This window comes from Lepidochelys kempii, chromosome 1 (assembly GCF_965140265.1).
Source record: "Lepidochelys kempii isolate rLepKem1 chromosome 1, rLepKem1.hap2, whole genome shotgun sequence".
NCBI classification, from domain to species: Eukaryota; Metazoa; Chordata; order Testudines; family Cheloniidae; genus Lepidochelys; species Lepidochelys kempii.
This window is the reverse complement of record NC_133256.1, coordinates 126,578,178-126,598,581: the sequence shown is the minus strand read 5'-3', so window position 1 is coordinate 126,598,581 and position 20,404 is coordinate 126,578,178. Positions and strand designations below refer to the sequence as shown.

Genomic DNA, 20,404 nt, shown 5'->3' with positions numbered 1-20,404 from the left:
TTCTTGATTAGTCTGTTCTGAACTGCTTGAATGGGTTGGAAAATATAAGAAGTTAAAATTCAAAATATGGTACCAAAGGAAGGAAAGTAACATGAACAGTGAATTCCCACCATACAAAATCTCATTTAGCTGAAAAGTAAATAGCAAAGGGAGATAAGGAATAAAAAACAATGCTGAATACTTAATAGATGTAAATCCATACTATAGAGCAAACAGACTGAACAAAATAATTATTTTATGTGAGAAAAGCCATTTAATTATATTTTTGAAATGTTTGTTTGTTTAAAACTAACACAAGAGAATAAGCCATAAGCAAAAAACAAAAAACAGACAAAAAACTTATGAAATGTGTCACAGCCACTGGGCTTACTGCATCTCTGACCCTTCCTGGTCTTTCCACATGCACACCCCCCACATTCAAGTTCATACCGTCACCTCTCTCAGGTGGAATCACGCAATTCTCCCACTGTCAGAGTGGGCCCTGCTCTGCAGTCCCCTGTGTGGTCAGCCACAATTACCTCAGCAGGCCTGCCTTAGGTTCAGTATCTCCAGTTCACTTCGCTGCAGGAGCTGAGACAGGGGTATCCAGTAACCAAACTGATTTCTTAAAGCAAAGTGTTATTAATTTAGAACTAAAGCTTTTCAGAGAAAGCTGGCCTTAAAACAATAAACAGTCTAGACATGTCTGTACATATCTATCCATCTTCACCATGAGGATCCTGGAAGATGTAAGCTTCCTATGGACCTCCCAACACCTTTAGGGTCTCACTGGCATTTTCTGTTCCCTTAACTCACAAATCATGTCTCCCAACCTGCTTCAGGGAAAGTCTCTTGTAAAAGCCGTTCAGTCTTTTTTGATCACTCTGGTCCTCAGGGATTGTGGCTTCTTAACTGTTGATAGCGAAGGTCTCATCACTAGCAATAAAAGCTTGCAACTTTTTGGATATGGGATGTAAGATTCTCAAAGGTAAGAGCTTCTTCCGTTGCCTAACAGTATGTGTTAAGATGTTCTTAGCTGGGAAACCATCCCATTGCCTTCCTGTTTGTTCTTCCAATAGCACCCATTATAAGGGTGCTGAGCACTTGCAGACTTCGGCTAGAGTTGTCAATGCTCTGAACTTCTGAAAATTGAATTAAAGTGATAGAGGTGTATAATACATTGAATTAAAGCAATAGAGGTGTATAATACACATTCCACTATCCCAATATAAGTTATACAGACTATCACAATAACTGGGTTACATATCCATATCCTTATAGCAGTTCACATCCACCACAATAAGTATTTTAATTGAAAAAATATTTCACTTGACAAAATCAGTTTTAAATACAAAATCAGTTGTAAATAAGAGGATAACAGATTGAAGATTATCATCAATGAGAAGGAAAAATACTTCTAGAAGTTTACAAATCAGCCATTTACAGGTAAATTCCAGAAAGTTTAGAGATATACTGTTTATATATATATATATGATGGTTCAAGTCTTCCAAGTCACTGGTATCAGTTTGATTCTCTGCATAAGTATTAGTTATTGCCTTTTCTGTAGGAAGTTGAAATGCTAGCCTTAGGGAAGATAATGAAAAGCTTTTCATTAACTGATAATTTCCAAGCAATCTCCTTATGAAAATAAAACCTAAAAAGGAACTTTTATACCAGTAGAAAGGTGGATGTAAAGGATAGCTGTGGGGGATGGGAGGTGCTATGGGTCCTTAATATCTATGTTTAGCCACAAGTTAATTGACTGAATGCAATGTATAAACTATACTATCCCAAATGCAGCAGGTATCTTTGGTTAAATAACAATAAACACATGCTACAATCAAACAGTTCTATTCACTTATATATGTAGTATAGGTGTATCACGTTTCCTTCCGCATTCTGAACTCTAGGGTACAGATATGGGGACCTGCATGAAAACCTCCTAAGCTTATTTTTACCAGCTTAGGTTAAAACTTCCCCAAGGTACAAACTATTTTACCTTTTGCCCTTGGACTTTCACTGCTACCACCAAACGTCTAACACCGGTTACTGGGAACGAGTCCATTTGGAAACATCTTTCCCCCAAAAATCCTCCCAAATCTTACACCCCCTTTCCTGGGGAAGGTTTGATAAAAATCCTCACCAATTTGCATAGGTGACCATAGACCCAAACCCTCGGATCTTAAGAACAATGAAAAAGCATTCAGTTTCTTAAAAGAAGAATTTTAATAGAAAAAAAAAGTAAAAAGAATCACCTCTGTAAAATCAGGATGGTAAATACCTTACAGGGTAATTAGATTCAAAACATAGAGAATCCCTCTAGGCAAAACCTTAAGTTACAAAAAGACACAAAAACAGGAATATCCATTCCATTCAGCACAGCTTATTCTCTCAGTCATTTAAAGAAATCAGAATCTAATGCATATCTAACTAGATTACTTACTAAATTCTAAGACTCCATTCCTGTTCTGTCCCTGACAAAAGCATCACACAGACACAGAGAGAGGATTTGTTTCTCCCTCCCCCCAGCTTTTGAAAGTATCTTGTCTCCTCATTGGTCATTTTGGTCAGGTGCCAGCGAGGGTATCCTAGCTTCTTAACTCTTTACAGGTGAAAGGGTTTTTCCTCTGGCCAGGAGGGATTTTAAAGGTGTTTACCCTTCCCTTTATATTTATGACAAGGTGACACCACATATCCCTGGTCACCACACAGTTAGGACACAGTTTCAGTTCACAGTGGTAGATTGGCAGCAGAAGCTTTCCTGCCTGATAGTGCAACATGGGAGGTGTGGGCAGCCAGTCTGTTTCTCTGAAAATCTTTCTCTAATTATGGGGTATCAGGCCTCCATATTAGTCCCCTAAAAGACTGAGCTGGTGAGAGAGATCACCATCCAAAGACACCAGAGGATGTTTACAAGGCTGGCTATCTTTTCTAATGAAAATAACTCAATGTAATTTGTGAGAGGGGCCTCATCATTGTAATTGCTGTAAGCAGGAGTCAGATGGGAACGGATGAGTGAAAATTTGGCAGCCTGAACATTATTAGTAATATTCAGCTGGCCAAACAGCACTGCTGATCATGTCCTTCTGCAAATGTATTTCACAGTTCACCAACCTTTGCTAAGAGAAATGGAGATATATTATCCTCAGGGTTGAATTCTCCTATACAGAGCTTAGTGCAGTGACTGGAGAGCTGACAGGGAGCGGAGCATGTCTCCCTAGTTTTGCTCTGCCCTGGCCCAGTGCATAGTACAGCTGCAGGGAGCAGTGGGGTGGCAGAGGAGACATGGAGGAGCAGGTGTGGAGGGTGGCATGGCCTCCTCCACCTGCTTTCCACTGGTTGGAGATTCCCCCAATACTGGGAGAATTCTCTGGCCAATTTAAGTTTTGCAGCAGGAGGCAGACTCAGCAGAGCTGAGAATATAGCCCCATATCGGCCTTATTCACAGGGGTTCTGAGCCAACTTGCAGACTTCTGCTAGAGTTGTGAATGCTCTGAACTTCTGAAAATCAGGCTTGATCAAGTGCAAGTCTCAGTCTTCAAAGAGCTCTCAAATTTGATTTATCGCTAGCGGTGTCAGATTATGAAGGAAATCCTCAACCCATTGAAGTTGGTGGTAAAACTCCCATTGAATTCAGTGACTTTGGGATTTCATAGCTTGTATGTACATTTTAGCTCTGAGAAAATAACCAAATTGTGCTACCAGATGCAGTTCAGAAAAATCTGTGTCCAGAACTATCTGTATGGGGGGTCTAATTCTCTGGAAATTCCTAGTAATATTCATTCAACATTTTTGAGAGGTATTCAGGCCCAAGTCTTTTCTCAAAGTATCTTTGCAGCCATTTTTTGGACGTTGAAATAGGTTTTGGAACTGCTGAATTTACACAACGATGACAGAGGATCACTCACAATGCATCTTTGGTGAATACATTTTCTCTCAGGTAGTCTTTACAGCATCTTCTAAAAAGCATATATTTCCATAGTTCTGATGCAGAGAGACCAAACCTCTGCTGTTGCTTAGTGAAGAATTTATTTTCACCATTTTTCACGTGTTATGGAGACTGTACAAACCAAAGGCACCGCCATTGGCGCCAAAACAATGCATATTTTCCTATACAGAGTATTGACTTTAGCGTCTCCTAGAATGTGATTGACTTCATGATTTTGGCTTTTAATAACCATATAGCTCTACAGGTGTGGGTCATAGGATTGGTTTATTTTTCTCTTTGGGGCCTGGTTCCAGAATTGCTCTGAGAGGTTTTAGTTTCAATCATAAAGACTACTTCAGATGACTTTTCAGCTACCGTTGAGGAAGATATTCACTATGATTTCATGAGAATGTTTTGGTTTTATACTCTAATGACACAAAACTAGGTGGTAAGGTACAATTGGTGTCATTTTGTTCATCTGTTTGTTCTGAGAGTGTGTTTGATAACCAGGAACTCAAAGTGAAACTTGGAGGGGCAAACCCACATGACTTGGAACATAAAAGAAGTGTTTTTTAAAGCCATTTGAAGCAAAACTGCCCACTCTTTCACATCTCAGAACAAACCTCACTTGATGCCACAAAGTAAAGTCATTGATTAGATGATGCCATACGAGATGAGATCTTGGCATATCTTCAGTATTATTTTAGGCTTCTTCCTATCTCACAGAAAGCTTGTGAATCAGTCTTATAATATTAATTGTATAGTAGTCTAGACATTTCAAAGTCAGCATAATAATTTCATAGCATGTTCTTGCAGTCTAGTAATTACTTAACATAGCATTTATATATTTAATAGAGTCAATATACCCCTGCAATATCATTACAGATAACATTATCTGAATTTTTAGGTAGTTACATCTTGAGAGAAATGTTACTTTCTGATGCAGTTCTTTTTTAGAATCTTTGCATATTACCAATAAAAAGTTTGTTCTGCTTCAAAAAGAAAAGGAGTACTTGTGGCACCTTAGAGACTAACAAATTTATTTGAGCATAAGCTTTCGTGAGCTACAGCTCACTTCATTGGAAAGTGAGCTGTAGCTCACGAAAGCTTATGCTCAAATAAATTTGTTAGTCTCTAAGGTGCCACAAGTACTCCTTTTCTTTTTGCGGATACAGACTAACATGGCTGCTACTCTGAAACCTGTTCTGCTTCAGTTTTCTCTCTGGCTGAATTATTGCTTGGGTGTAAGAGTACTGCCCTCAGATGGAGAGGCAGCATGGTCCCATGGTTAGTGCACTGGACTGGGACTTAGAAAGCTTGTATTCTATTCTAATCTCTGCCACTGACCTAGTGTATGTCCTTGGGAATGACACTTAATGTGTATGTGCCTCTCTTTCCCTTCCCAAGTCTTGTCTCTTTAGATTGTGAGCTCTTCAAGACAGGAGACTGTCTCTTTATTGTGTATATTTTTGTATGTAAGCATATATATAGGCCCAGCAGAATGGGATTTTGATCTTGGTTAGGGCTTATACATGCTATTATATATATATCCGTAGATATAAATATTACACAGTGTGAAAACATTGCACTATTCATGGAGAATATTAGTCATTTTCCCAATTACACCATCAATATTTATTGAAATCTGCTAACAATTGAGAGAGCAAAATTTAATAAATCAGCATTAATCTAGTAGTTTTCACCAACATTTTTGTAGTTTCCTTTTGATCGAAGTCAACAATTTTATTTTTCAGAGTCAAATTTTGATTTTCAAATATTAATACTGGATGCAAAGCCTAAAGTTTTCATTGTTTTGTGTGAATTTTATCCTGGGAACTGTATTTCCATTTCTGAAAACAAATACCCCTTTTAATGAAGAAAAAAATCAACATATGGGCAACAATCAAAAATGTTACTTGCTTCGTTGTTGAAACTCACCCTTTTTTGCACAGGAATGCCAGCAGTCTTACAAGAAAAACCCTATTTACTGCAAAATTACAGTAGTTTTCCACCTTCAAAATTTATTTCAAACTCTGTAAAAATGTTAAGCAAAAATGAAAAAAAAGTGTTTTAATGAAAATCTGTGAAACCATTAATTTCCATGGGTTTTGTCTGCAGTGAGAATCTTTTCTACTGTAATTTCAAGCTCCAGTTTTCTTATAATGTCATTTTTAAGGATTCACAGACAATAAAAGGAACAAATGTGTTCTGTTTACTCTTATTTTCTGATTTACTTTATACAGAATAACATAGTTGTAGCACATAGCTTTCAGACTACAAAGTGAAACCTAAAAACCCATTTTTTGTTTCAGATTTTTACATCAAATTAGGTAAGGTTTATAGAAGGAGACTAATAGACTCTTTGGTTCAGGTTTGCAAAGTTGAGGCAGACTGCCAACTTGGTAGTGTTATAGATCTGTACCATACAAATGCAAATTCTGTGGATTGAAAGTTTTAGTAAGTAAGGGCTAGAGAACCATTCACACATTGGCCACAGGATCCAATTCAATTTAGTTCAATAGTGACAACTGACCAGATGTTATCTCCATCAGATGACTCTGTGCTAAGTAATCATCTATCTGACCTCAATTCACTTCATAATGGAAAAGGGGCCACAATAAAAATCACCATCACAACTTGCTTTAGTGGAGAGGCAGGGAACTGGATAGGCATAGAAGACAATGACTTCTAATGCAGTAAGTGTGTGTGGCTAGAACTTCCAACCAAGCAGCTCAAAGCATTTTACAGACATTACTGAAGTTAGTTTGGAGGACAATTCAACAACTTCAATGCCAAGTCTATTAATATGACATTAAATTCACTTACAATTAAAAGTACTCAATCTGTTGGTGAGACTATAGAGAGAGGCATAGAAATGCTTAAGCACATTAATTTGTATTAGAGGTGGGCTTCTGTGGCTGAGAGTCCAAAAACAGCTTCCTCTCCCAGCCATTTCCTCCTTTGTGTATTCAATTACTGAACTGAAAAGTACTCCACTACTGTAGGACTGTACAAAATTAGCATTTAAGAGGATGTTTTTGCGGTACTTATAGGAACTACTTGAAATTGGATGACCTTGTAATCCTTTTATCAAAGCATCTACAATTTCCATTTCCAGGAAGGTAAAACAAAAATAAATATTGTGCAAAGAAAATTATTCTGTATGCAGAGCATTTTATTGAATGATAAAATAACAAAAGAATTGAACCGTAAACTCAGTTGAAGCATGTTGGCTCTTGCCAACTCCTTTCAGCGTATGATGTTATACAAGCATGTGACAATGATACAGAATAAATAATGGATGCACTATTGAATTATACGTTTAAAAGCAAAGGAAATAAGGAGAATGAAAGCAATTAACCAATTCATTATGGTTCTTCACTGCAGCCACTTGTGTAACATTGGAGCACAAACTTCCTTCTAGTATGGAGGATAACAATGTGCTTCACCCAATGCACCAGGTGAAGCAGCTTCCCAATTATGAATATTTGGGATTCAAGGGAAAGCTTCACACAAAGCGGATCTGTTCACTCATTGTTTTGGAAGCTGAGAGCATGGAGAATGAGACATTTACTGACAAATCAGGCAGCAATCACATTGTGGGTTGTATTCTAGTTGGACTATCAGGCCAGAGTAAAAAGAGTTGGACTACCGGTACCACACAGTATAATAGCAATGTTATCACAAACTTTTTTCTGTATTTGTGTGTTGCAATTCTCCACTCACAGTACAATATAAGTATTCATGACAACATTGATGAGATGAACAGCATCACCAATGGTTTATTTCTCATTTTCAATGGCAAAGAACCCATTTCTTTGCTATGGATGCTGACAGGGACCCAGCATCTATCTGTTCTTAACTTTTCATAAAACTATGGCAATTGAGGGCATTGACCTAGTTTGAAGACTCAAATGCACTTTAAATTCCTATAAAATATCTTTAAAGGACTTTGATCATTTTATACTACAAACTAGTTTGGCAGCAGGATAGAAGCTGCTACAAATCTGGGAAAGCTGCAGTATGGATCACTCAGCTGACATTACTTCCACAAAAAAGATGCCTGTCACCCATCCAGAATCCTTTGTGAATCCACCATGAACTTCCTAAGTGGCCAGAGCAGGCTTCATTTCTTCCGAAGCACGGGGTTTCCCATGTTTATATAGTTGCCCTCTAACATGATTCGCCTCTTTACTAGCTGGGGGAGAACCGGGAGCAGCTGACCCTGACCAGAGAGAAGCCAAGCAGGCAGGTGCTGTGAATCAGCTGGCACAGCTGATCAGTACCGCATGATTAGCCCACACTCTCATCTGGACAATATAAAGGGGGGAAACCAGGAAAAAACAGAGAAGGAAGGTGTAGGCAGGCAGATCCTGTGGATCTCCCTCTGAATTGTCAGAGAGGGCCCTACCCAATAGCTAGTGGAGGCCAGAAGATCCCAGTCTGAATCCCTAACCAGATTGTTGTTTGTGATAATTTTTACGCTTTTCTTTCTTGTTTCTGACAACAATAAACAGAACCCTAAAGAAAGGGACAAACCTGGGTGTGGCTGATTGTTTATTTCTAGCTGTTAACTAGGGCCACCAGCGTTCATACCTCTGCATGGGTCCAGGGTAATATTTTGGAAGGATAGGTCCAGCTGACTGGATGTCCATTTTTCATGCTCCCTTTGTATTCCTCTTAGGATCTACACAATTTCCTTATATGGTATCCTCTCAGGATTTGAGATGCTCCTCCAGAGAGCTGTCTAATGGAAGTCTCACCTTCTAGCTGCTGGAGAGATTCTAGCTGCTGGAGAGAATCACTGAATGCATGTGATTTTTATGGGGACTCACACACAGTCTAAGCTTTAGAGGTTCAGATTGTCCTCAAATGAATGCTGTGCAGTTATTGCCTCTGTGTGTGACAGTGAGAAACTGCTTGATCATTTGTCTCTGTCCAGGCCATCACAAATACAGATGTATCAATAAGATAATGAGCATGGAAAAGGTGAGGTGGCCTGGATGTATCATCATCAGATTTGGGCATGAAGGAAATTTGCATACAAACCTGTGAAAATGGTGCTGGTAATGAACCACACAGCTTCCTGCACCTCCATACTCCATGACTATCTTAAGCCTAACCCTTCTGTGTGTGTGTGTGTGTGTGTGTGTGTGTGTGTTTCCACGCACATGCATGTGCTTGGGAATATAGTCCAGATATTTGCCTTTGCTGTTCTGAAAAACACCCGTTTGCAGGCACTAAACCACAGAGAAATCCATAGGCATTTATTATTTATCCCCTGTACTTCGGTACTTAATAACACTCGGGCTGCCTTTAAGCACTATTGCTAGTCAGAGCAGCTTACGGTTGGCAGTCGGTAATTGCTGTCTCAGCTGCCTGTGTCTAGCAGAGAGCAGATGACATGCTGTGCATCTGTGATTCTCTGACTGTACCAGTGCAATCAGTTTTGGAGAGCTCAATTCCAGGAGAGAGCAAGAGCTGCACAGTAGGATTGTATGCTACATGCAGGAGTGGGGCTCAGAGGATATTTTGTCCCTGCCATCTAATTACTTACCCTAGTGCAGCAATATGGAAATGAGAAATGCCAAGAATGCCACCAACTGGAGGTGTTGATGCAGAAATTTTGACTAATTTTCACAGCTTCATAAAGCAGAGTATGCCCCACTTTGTTACTATTGGCTATGTAGGAGCAACATTCTCCAAACTGCAAGATGGCCCCAATTACATAGTGCTTGCAACACAATATGTTAATTTAAGGAATAATTAGCAAGAAAGTTTATTGCAAATCTCAAATGATATATCTTTTTATTTCTGAATAGGTTTCTTCTGGAGCTAGTGCTAATTGTTGTCCACAGGTGGACAGTATTATTAGACTATGGCTTAGATATAGGAGATGGAGTGGAGTGGAGCTTACATGCCCAGGGGGAGAGGCTAAATTCCAATTTATTTGTCTTGGGAAACTCTGTGGATATGGGGAAAATGGTGAATGTGATATACCTTGACTTTAGCAAAGCTTTTGATACGGTCTGCCACTGTATTCTTGCTAGCAAGTTAAAGAAGTATGGACTGGATGAATGGACTATAAGGTGGATAGAAAGCTGGCTAGATCGTTGGGTTCAATGGGTAGTGATCAACAGCTTGATGTCTAGTTGGCAGCCGGTATCAAGCGGAGTGCCCCAAGGGTCGGCCCTGGGGCTGGTTTTATTCAACATCTTTATTAATGATCTGGATGATGGGATGGATTGCACCCTCAGCAAGTTCACGAATGACACTAAACTGGGATGAGTGATAGATACGCTGGAGGGAAGGGATAGGATACAGAGGGACCTAGACAAATTGGAGGATTGAGCCAAAGAAATCTGATGAGGTTCCACAAGGACAACGCAGAGTCCTGCACTTAGGACGGAATAATCCCATGCACTGCTACCGTCTGGGGACTGACTGGCTAAGTGGGAGTTCTTCAGAAAAGGACCTGGGGATTACAGTGGATGAGAAGCTGGATATGAGTCAACAGTGTGTCCTTGTTGCCAAGAAGGCTAATGGCATATTGGGCTGCATTAATAGGAGCACTGATAGCAGGTCAAGGGAAGTCAGTATTCCCCTCTATTTGGTACTGGTGAGGCTACATCTGGAGTATTGCATCCAGTTTTGGGGCCCCCACTACAGAAAGGATGTGGACAAATTGGAGAGAATTCAGAGGAGGGCAGTGAAAATGATTAGGGCACTGGGGCACATGACGTACGAAGAGAGGTTGAGGGAACTGGGCTTATTTAGTCTGCAGAAGAGAAAAGTGAGGGGGGATTTGATAGCAACTACCTGAAGTGGAGTTCCAAAGAGGATGGAGCTAGGCTGTTCTCAGTGGTAAGAGATGACAGAACAAGGAGCAATGGTCTCAAGTTGCAGTGGGGGAGATCTAGGTTGGATATTAGGGAAAACTCTTTCACTAGGAGGGTGCTGAAGCACTGAAATGGGTTATCTAGGGAGGTGGTGGAACCTCCATCCTTGGAGGTTTTTAATGCCCAGCTTGAAAAAAGCCCTGGCTGGGATGTTTTAGTGGGGGTTGGTCCTGCTTTGAGCAGGGTGTTGGACTAGATTACCTCCTGAGGTCTCTTCCAACCCTAATCTTCTATGATTCAATTATTTCAGAAATACTTTCCACAAGAACTCCAACTTCATTTTCAAATAGGACAAGGTTACCTCTGACCCCCTGCAGTTGTAGCTCAACCTCTGTAATCGGACATGGCAAGCTGCAGCATTTTTTTAAAAAGTTCTCCACTGAGCTATTGGACATGCTAAATATCAGTTTCCATAATCTCAGATATGCTGAACACAAGTTGTGTTCTAGAAGTTCCTCTCTGAATGGGCTATCTGGGAGGGGGGGGCTTGGGTAACATGAGTGAGGAGAGACTTCAGGACATATTCTGATCTAATATCTTTCTTCTTCCCCTTCTATCAGCTGGCTGGGGTCAGGTTGACAGAGCAGTCTTTTTCAGGTTTGCCAGTCCAGCACTCACTCCATATTCACTCCATCCTCTCATACACAGTCTATCCACTGTTTTCTTAGCTATCCTCTTGTTCAGTGCCCACAAGTTCTAGTCTCAAATTCCTCTCTAACAGGATTCCCTTCATCTGTTTTTCTTGCATATCATTTCAGCCTCCTCTTTTGCACATTCTCTCTGATACCACAGTCCTTGGTCTTACTCCTGATGGCATCATTCTGCATGAGGTCCAGCAATGATCCCCCTATTTACTGCCCTCAAATATCTCATTTCAGTGGCTTCAAGTCTTCTCAAGTGCCCCTCTTTGGTCATTCATGACTCAGATCCCTTTAGAATACCTGGTCTTATCTATTTTGATCTAATATCCATTCAAAATATATCACTGGAGAAGCATAGAACTTAGAATATGGACTCTAGACCGTCACTGCTATGCATTTCACTTTTGCACCATCCAAGTAGAGAGGTCATAAACTATATTACTGTTGCTTTCTTAAATCAAGGACCATTGCAACAACCATCACACTTTGTGTTTATGATGACTTTCAATTCAAATGTATTCCTGTTATGTTTAAAGTGCTTACCCTATAAGTCACAGGTGTTCCAGAAGAGAGATTCTGTACTGTCAGAAAGAGATAGGCATTGTGTGCATATAGTTACACTTAGGAACAATGGTCAGAACATTAATACAATGTGATGGATTTTTTTTATAGTGGGATTTTGGCCATGAGTGGCCAAAGATTTAATCCAATTTTCAGATACCATGGATAATTTAACATTACTCTATAAATTCTTCCTGGTTTGGGATGCCCGAAAGTAGCACCTTTAAAATTGACATACACATCTTTTTTATCAAAGAAAAGAAGTATGTGACAATATGAATCTGACTGATGCCAAATAACAAAATATTTTGATTTGTATTACTGCCTAGACTGGTGTGGAAGTCTAGGAATTACTGAATAACTGATATGTCAAGTTAAGAACATTGGTACAAAACATATAGCTATTTCTTTGCCATTTCATTGCTGAAAATCAGGACAATTCATGGGGATTTACTATATTGTAAATGTTATCTGAAAACATTTCTCATCATATTCCAGCTCCCATTCTCATTGCTGATTCTTTCCTACCCTAATGGACGGTCCATATTCTCCAGTGACTCTACACATTCTTTCTTCACTTCAAATAACCAGTTCCATCTTTTCTACAATAACCTGTTCTTTCCCTGTTTCCACTTTTCCCCCTTCTTCTCACCACTTACACTGCTGTGGGCAAATCTGATATTTTTCTTGTTGTGGAGCTGTACGTTCGAAATAGCTTTCACACTACTGGATCTTGTAAATTAACATTAGAAGCATTAATTAACCCTTTAAAATAAATAAGTGACTTAAAGAAGCAGACAGATTGTATTTAATGTGAATTTGCAGGAAAACCCTGCAGGATTGTCTTTATTCAGGCTGATCTGGCTGTGCATTGCCAATGAAAACACTTTGGGATGAATATCTTTTTAATGCAGGAGAAAAAGAGGTGTATCAGAAGAGATGGCCTTCAATAATTTTTTTAAAACCACATGGAGTAATAACACAAAACATGGAAACCTGAGGAAACCTACCGTAAATTTCCAATGGTGAACCTGGTACAATCAGCAAAAAATATTGTGGTGGATGGAAGGTTGAAAACTGGTGAACAGGAATAAAAGAAATCTCATGAATTCTTCTGTGGAGGGAAGCAGTTCCTTCCGTTCCATTGTGGCTTAGAGTTGATGCTGTTTTCTGTAGTAAAAATGATCCTTTATTGGATTCAGTTGCAGGATGGATTAGAAGGGTTAGGGAAGGAAGTAACTACCATGATAATGACAGTCTTTCACCATATCTGGCTGGTAGAGTTTTTATCATTACAGTCATTTTATTTGGTCAATATGAAGATAATCTTTGTCAGTTTTTCTGAGCAATTCAGATTAAAAAAAGATACCTTGTAATATCCACATTATAGCACCACTGCTCTTATCTTCTAACCTACTTTAGACTTAAAATCTTATTGTGAACCTCTGGGGTTTTGTTCTTACACAGAAAGGAGCAATAAGACATAACAATAGCCTGAATGAATGAGGAAGCAGACAGTGAGGAGCTGAAGATGGCACTCAAGCTGTAATAATGGATTTGTCAACAGTAAGAGAAAAAGGAGGAAATGGAAAAGGGTTGGTGTGAAAGAGGGAACCCTGTTTTGGACACCTTGAGTGTAAAATGGAAGCAGAACAAGAAGAAGGAGATGCTTAAGTAACAGCTGGAGATTGAGATTGGGCAGAGTTAAGTAAATCATCCAAGGGGCAGCAATTAAAAGCTCTAGGGTTGATAAGGTTACCAAGAGGGGGAAAAGGGGGACAGAGGTCCAAAATCTGAGGGACATCAACAAATAGGGGGAGAGGCCAGGATGTGAAATAAACAAAAGAGATGTTAAAGGAGTCTCCCATGATCTGTCCACAGTTTAAAATTTATCAGTGAATGGTTTTAGAAACCACATATCTCTCCTGCACCTAAGCTTGACATGGGAATTTCTTGATATTTCATCCTTAGTCTCCATTGTTGAAGTAAACCCATGAGTATTTATATATTATTTAGTTCTTAGGAAAGCTATATACCCATAATTCATGGTATTTCTTATAATGAATACCCCCATTAAGATTACCTTGCATATTTGTTACTCCTCTTTTTTCCCTACTATTTTTAAATAGAGCAACTGTTCTGGAAACAGGACTACCATAGACTGACTTAAATTCCCAAATAAGTGTCTTAAAGTAACTTTGGAAACACATATATTATGCCAAACCACTTGTAGTGATAGATTAAATGATAAAGAAAACTGTTCTAATCTAAATTACATTACAGTTTAAAGTTTATAACTGGAAGACTACTGATTGATTTGCATTGAATGTTTAGGACAAGGTGGAGCAGGGCTACAATGAAAATTATTTAATCTAACTCACTTTGAAAGTGAAATAGGAAAGTTATTTTTGATTGGTCAAAGTGCTACAATATAAAACACAGGAAGATTTTAATTACACTTTGGAATTCATAACATAATGTTAGTTTTCTAAGTAAGACTTACATATCTAGATGCATCTCCTGCAGCCTTTGAAATATTATCTTATAAGAATGTCAATGATTAATTATCTGAGTGTCTAGTGAATCATTAAAGCACAGCTTGTAGAAAAAGTTGATTGAAAGTTTATGTCCAATACAATTACCATGTTGCCCATCAGATTTGTAAAATTATAACACCAACGTCATTGTTTATGTTTGAAAAGTTTACATTTTCAGCTACAATATTTTGGTATTATACCCACACGTACTCAAATTCAAGTTAAGCAACAGAAAATGTTTACCAGTGTCAAGAAATGTTCCTACTGTTATTAAAAGTAACCTAGTTGAAACACAAGAGCCATTTGTTAACCCCATAAAATTAAAATCTGCCAAGGAATATTAAAATGATAATTATAAAAACATTCACTTTTCATTTCAATTAAATGGAATACAAGTAAAATAGCTAATACATAAGCCACATGGCTTTCTCATAATTAAAATATCTCTTCTGTTGTGTTGCTCAACATGCATGCTGGTTTTATTCTATCAGTTTAAATTATAGAAATTAAGGGCCATCAATTAATGTAGGATTGAAATTAGATGAAGGTTTCTAACCATCAGAGGAGTAAAGTTTTGGAAGAGCCTTCCCAGGGAGCAGTGGGGGCAAATAATGTAACTGGCTTCAAGACTGAGCTTGATAAGTTTATGGAGGGGATGGTATGATGAGACAGCTTACAATGGTATGTAGCTGATCTGCGACTGCTAGAAGCAAATACCTCCTATGCCGGTGATTGGACACTAGTTTGGGAGGGCTCTGAGTTACTATAGAGAATTCTTATTCAGGTGTCTAGTCTGGTGGGTCTTGCCGACATGCTCAGGGCCTAACTAATTGCCATATTTGTGGGTCAAGAAAGAATTTTCCCGTGGGGCATATTGGCAGGGTGGTGGGGGGTTCATCTTCCTCTTCAGCATGGGGCACAGGTCACTTGCAGGTTTAAACAAGCGAAAAAGGCTGATTCACTGTATCTTGAAGTCTTTAAGTCATAACTTGAGCATTTCAGTAACTCAGCCAGAAGCAAGGGATCTATTACAGGAGCGGGTGGGTGAGGTTCTGTGGCCTGCAACAAAAGCGCTGACTTTTGGTTTTGGCGGTGGGTGCTCCACGACCACTCTACCCCGAGGCCCCGCTCCTGCTCAGCCTCTTCCCCTGAGGCCCCATCCCCACTCTGCCTCTTCCCACTCCTGCTCTGCTTCTTCTTCCCCCACTTTGACTGCTGCTGGGTCCTCTCTGCCCCCACCCCCAAGGTCCCTGCCGTTTGCTCTTCTTTGCCCCTGAGGCCCCGCCCACCTGCCACTCACTCCCCTTCACTCCCTCTTCTGAGCCCCCCTGCCCACTGCTTTCTCCTCTCTGCCTCCCTCTCCTGAGCATCTCCCTCTAGCTCCTCTCTCCCGCCTCCTGCAAGGCTCCTCCCTCCCATCTACCTGCTGCTCACTTTAATCCAACCCATCCCCGAGTGCCTTCTGCCCACCCCTCTCTTCTCTCTGCCCCCTCTGGCCTTAAAGGTGAGTGATGGAGGGATGGGGCAGAGAGGAGTGAGTGGCAGGGGCCTCAGGAGAAAAGGTGGAGTAAGGGTGGAGAGAAGTGCAGCACAAGAGGGTGAAGAGGCCAAGCAGGGGTGGGGTCTCAGGGAAGAATGCAGCTGGGGCCATTGTCCATGGATGCTTGAGCACTGGCTCATTCACAGATTTGGCACCTATGGCCTGCAATGTACAGGGGGTCAGACAAGATTATCATGATGGTCCCTTCTGGCCTTAAAACCTATGAGTCTGTGAGGGCTGTATCTGCAAATGTTCAAGTATGACCTGGCTTGTGAGTAGAGGCCAGATTTTGCAGTTACACTGTCATCTTCCGAAAGTAAAAAGAAAGTTTTTTAAAAAAGTGGTTTTTTTTTGTTTTTTCTTTTTAAAAAAGGGTTGCGGCTGTAGGAAGAATGGACTGGTGCAAAACCAACTACAGTTATGAGTGAATAGTTGGGGGTCCTATTGAAGTCAGCTCCCACTGAAGTCAATTGGAGACAGGTCAAATCCCTAGTGGCAAAAGTGGCATTTTTGAAAACCATTGCAGGGACTAAGAATCGGTAAGGGCAAGGGGGTACAGTAGTATGGAGGATGCACCTGATGAGTCAGTTAGTTTCAATCCATCCCTCATGAACTGTTCTATAGAATTATTATTATTTATTTATATTACCTAGCACTTAGAAACCCTACTTATGGACCCAGGCCCAGATCCACAAAGATACTTAGAAACTTACGTCCCATGGCTTTGAGGATCCAGGCCCAAAACCCCATTGGCTGGTGCTCTACAAACACAGAACAAAGAGACAATCCTTGCCTCAAAGTATGAAATAAGGAATGAACCTTCAGGGTTCTATACAACTTTAAAAGGTTTTCTCAAAGTGACTCTTAAAATCTGTAGAATTGAATAGAGAATGATATTCCTGCTATAGCAGGGGTTGGCAACCTTCAGCACGTGGCCCATCTGGGTAATCCGCTGGTGTGCTACGAGACATTTTCTTTATGTTGTCCATCTGCAGGCACAAACCCACACAGCTCCCAGAGGCTGTGGTTCGCTGTTTCCAGCCAATGGGAGCTACGGGAAGCGGTGCAGGCCACAGGGACGTGCTGGCCACCGCTTCCCACAGCTCCCATTGGCTGGGAACGGCAAACCACAGCCACTAGGAGCTGTGGGGGGCCATGCCTGCAGATATTCAACGTAAACAAAATGTCTCGCGGCCTGCCAGCAGATTACCCTGATAGGCCGTGTCATAAATATAAAGGGAAGAGTAACCACTTTTCTGTGTACAGTGCTATAAAATCCTCCTGGCCAGAGGCAACATCCTGTTACCTGTAAAGGGTTAAGAAGCTCAGCTAACCTGGCTGGCACCTGACCCAAAGGACCAATAAGGGGACAAGATACTTTCAAATCTTGGGGTGGGGGGAAGGCTTTTGTTTGTGCTCTTTGTTTACATTTTGTTCTCTCTTGGGACTGAGAGAGGCCAGACGGAAATTCATCTTCTCCAACCCATCCTAATCCAAGTCTCCAATATTGCAACCAGTATAGGTAAGCCAGGCAAGGCGGATTCGTTTATCTTTTGTTTTATGTGAATTTTCCCTGTGTTAAGGGGGAGGTTTATTCCTGTTTTCTGTAACTAAGGTTTTGCTCAGAGGGGGATCCTCTGTGTTTTGAATCTGAATACCCTGTAAAGTATTTTCCATCCTGCTTTTACAGAGGTGATTCTTTTACCTTTTCTTTAATTAAAATTCTTCTTTTAAGAACCTGATCGATTTTTCATTGTTCTAAAGATCCAAGGGTTGGGGTCTGTGTTCACCTGTACAAATTGGTGAGGATTATTATCAAATCTCCCCAGGAAAGGGAGTGTAGGACTTGGGGGGATATTTTGGGGAAAGACATCTCCAAGTGGTCTCTTTCCCTGTTCTTTGTTTTAAACGCTTGGTGGTGGCAGCATACTGTTCAAGGCCAAGGCAAAGTTTGTACCTTGGGGAAGTTTTTAACCTAAGCTGGTAAGAATAAGCTTAGGGGGTTTTTCATGCGGGTCCCCACATCTGTACCCTAGAGTTCAGAGTGGGGAAGGAACCCTGACAGGCCGTGTGCTGAAGATTGCCAACCCCTGTTCTATAGGTTTTTTTCAACCATCATGTAGAATTCTAGAGCATGGATATGATTCTATTGGATCCAAAGAAGATACAGAAAAATATCATGTTTTGTTAAATACTACAGAAGTTTCCCATAAAAAAAAACTATTCTGGGAACAGAACCAGGCTCAGAAGCATCTGTGTGGCTAATTTGTTCCCCTTTCTCCTATTCCTTGTCTGTCCTGTGCCTTAGTTTTTTTTCTCGTGTGGGATAAGCACATATTACTGCTTAGTGCCAAACAGCTACAAACTACTGCCCAGGGAATGTTTTTAATCTGCCTGCCGTGCATTGCATAGCTGGTCTAATGAATCAATGAGGGTTAGCTGGTGTCTATTGGTTGCCTTGTACAGGCATTAGTAGAAACAGTTTCTTATGACAAGTTTTGAGGCTGTAGTTGCCCCTTGCCCCTGCACATCTGTTTGGAAGTTCTGTGTTGGATACTGGAGTGGTGTTATCCCAAAAATGAATTTAGGGACAGGGCTATAATAACTTGCCTATTGCCTCCTTAATCTGTTCTCCCTGAGGTAAAAGTTCCTGGAGTTGCTAAGGAAAACACTAAAGGACAGGGCTATACCTTCCAATAAAGTAATTGACATGGGCAATGTTCTTTTTATTGATGTAACTAATAATCCCTAATACAGTGTATACTAAAAATCCTAAACAAAACACAAAAGCCCTGAGATACAAATCCCTTATTGCAAGTTAACGAGCACTTACACTGCAATAGCATACAGTTTAAATGATTCTAAGCAAAGCAATTTGTTGTAAGTGGACAGTTTGCAACAAATTGCTGACAGCAGATCTTAAATTGCTTTAAAGTTGAGATAGATAAAATACAATTAAAATACACTCACACACATTTCAAGCATACACATACTTATTTATACCGTACTTTCCCAAAACTTTGCATTAAAAGAATATTAAGCTTACTCTATCAATCCATTGCTGTTTCCTTTTACAAATCACTGCTATTGCTGTTCAGTTCCTGGTCAGTCAGCTCTGGTCTGCTTCAGCTTTCTTTTGTCTCTCTGCTGCAGTTTCTCTTTGGCTTCTTTTGTTGGCTTCTGGGCTTTCCCTGCACGCCTCTCTCCTTCTTCAGACACAGACTCCGAACTCTGAAATCGCTGTTGGAAGTTCTCTCTTTATATAACCTTCCTATTCTTAGCTACAGTTACCTCACTTGCACGTGCTCAGGCTTGACCATTACCTCAGAGTTCTTATTGAAGGCTCTGACCTTTAAAACAAGTTGTGACCAGTATGAGTAGGTTCTGACCAGCTAACTGCTCGCCTAACTGACCTCTCTGTCACCCATTACTGCACATGCTCAGTAGCCACCAGTCTTGCATATGCTCATTATTGCCATTTACATCAGAGCTATGATTCTGTCGGTCCACACAAACACACATTCTTGGCTCTTTACCAGGCATCATTTAAGAAATCCTAGGTTTTCACTGAACATGCTGAGGGTCTGCAGAATTCATCTAAAGGTGGAGTGATTTTTGCTTATCCAGAATAGAGATCAGAATCACAAAGTAGAGACTGGAGAATTTTCTCTGGTAATAATGGGAGAGGGAAATTTGCAAATATTTTGTGTAAGAATATGCAAAAATTCTTCAGGTTACAAGAAGACAAAATGAAAGATATCCTTTCCCTGTCATAGGATCACAGAATTATAGGACTGGAAGGGACCTCAAGAGGTCATTTAGTCCAGTCCCCTACACTCACAGCAGGGCCAAGTATTATCTATCTCCCCTTCTTTTATTTTATGCCTGGGTCCCACATTATCAGTACACAAGATGGTGGGTTGTTTAAGACATCTCAGCAGTGGCAATAGAAGCCCTGTAGCTTGTAAAGGCTACCTCCAACCCTCCATATGAGTGACCAGGTTTTCCAGATGCCTGTCCAGCATGTACAGGTTTTCAGAGATGTACTTGAGCCTAATTCACAAATAATTAGGAAATACTGGCTCTCCCAAGTGTGCCTATGTCAAGGCTAGTTGCTGCTGTAATACAAATAGTAAACAATAATCAGTTTCACTTGGAAGAAGCCAAAGAGATCACGTGTTTCAAAGAGATCACGTGTTTGAGTGTATTCTGAAATTTAAGGTATATTACAATGAGAATTATGTTCTCAGTTGGGAAAATGCCAAAAGCCAAATGAAAGAAAAATCTAGGGATTCAAATAAAAGATGTAGCCCTGGAA

General features: G+C 40.3%; 1 long non-coding RNA gene across 1 annotated transcript; it reads right to left on the bottom strand.

Moving 5' to 3' along the window:
* Positions 1 to 230: 230 nt before the first annotated feature.
* Positions 231 to 19,340, bottom strand: LOC140914996 (uncharacterized). The gene is made up of 3 exons (XR_012160064.1): positions 19,133 to 19,340; positions 13,020 to 13,179; positions 231 to 1,121 (listed from the first exon to the last, which is right to left on the bottom strand). It is a non-coding gene; the product is annotated as an uncharacterized lncRNA (long non-coding RNA).
* Between the last annotated feature and the right edge of the window lie 1,064 nt (positions 19,341 to 20,404).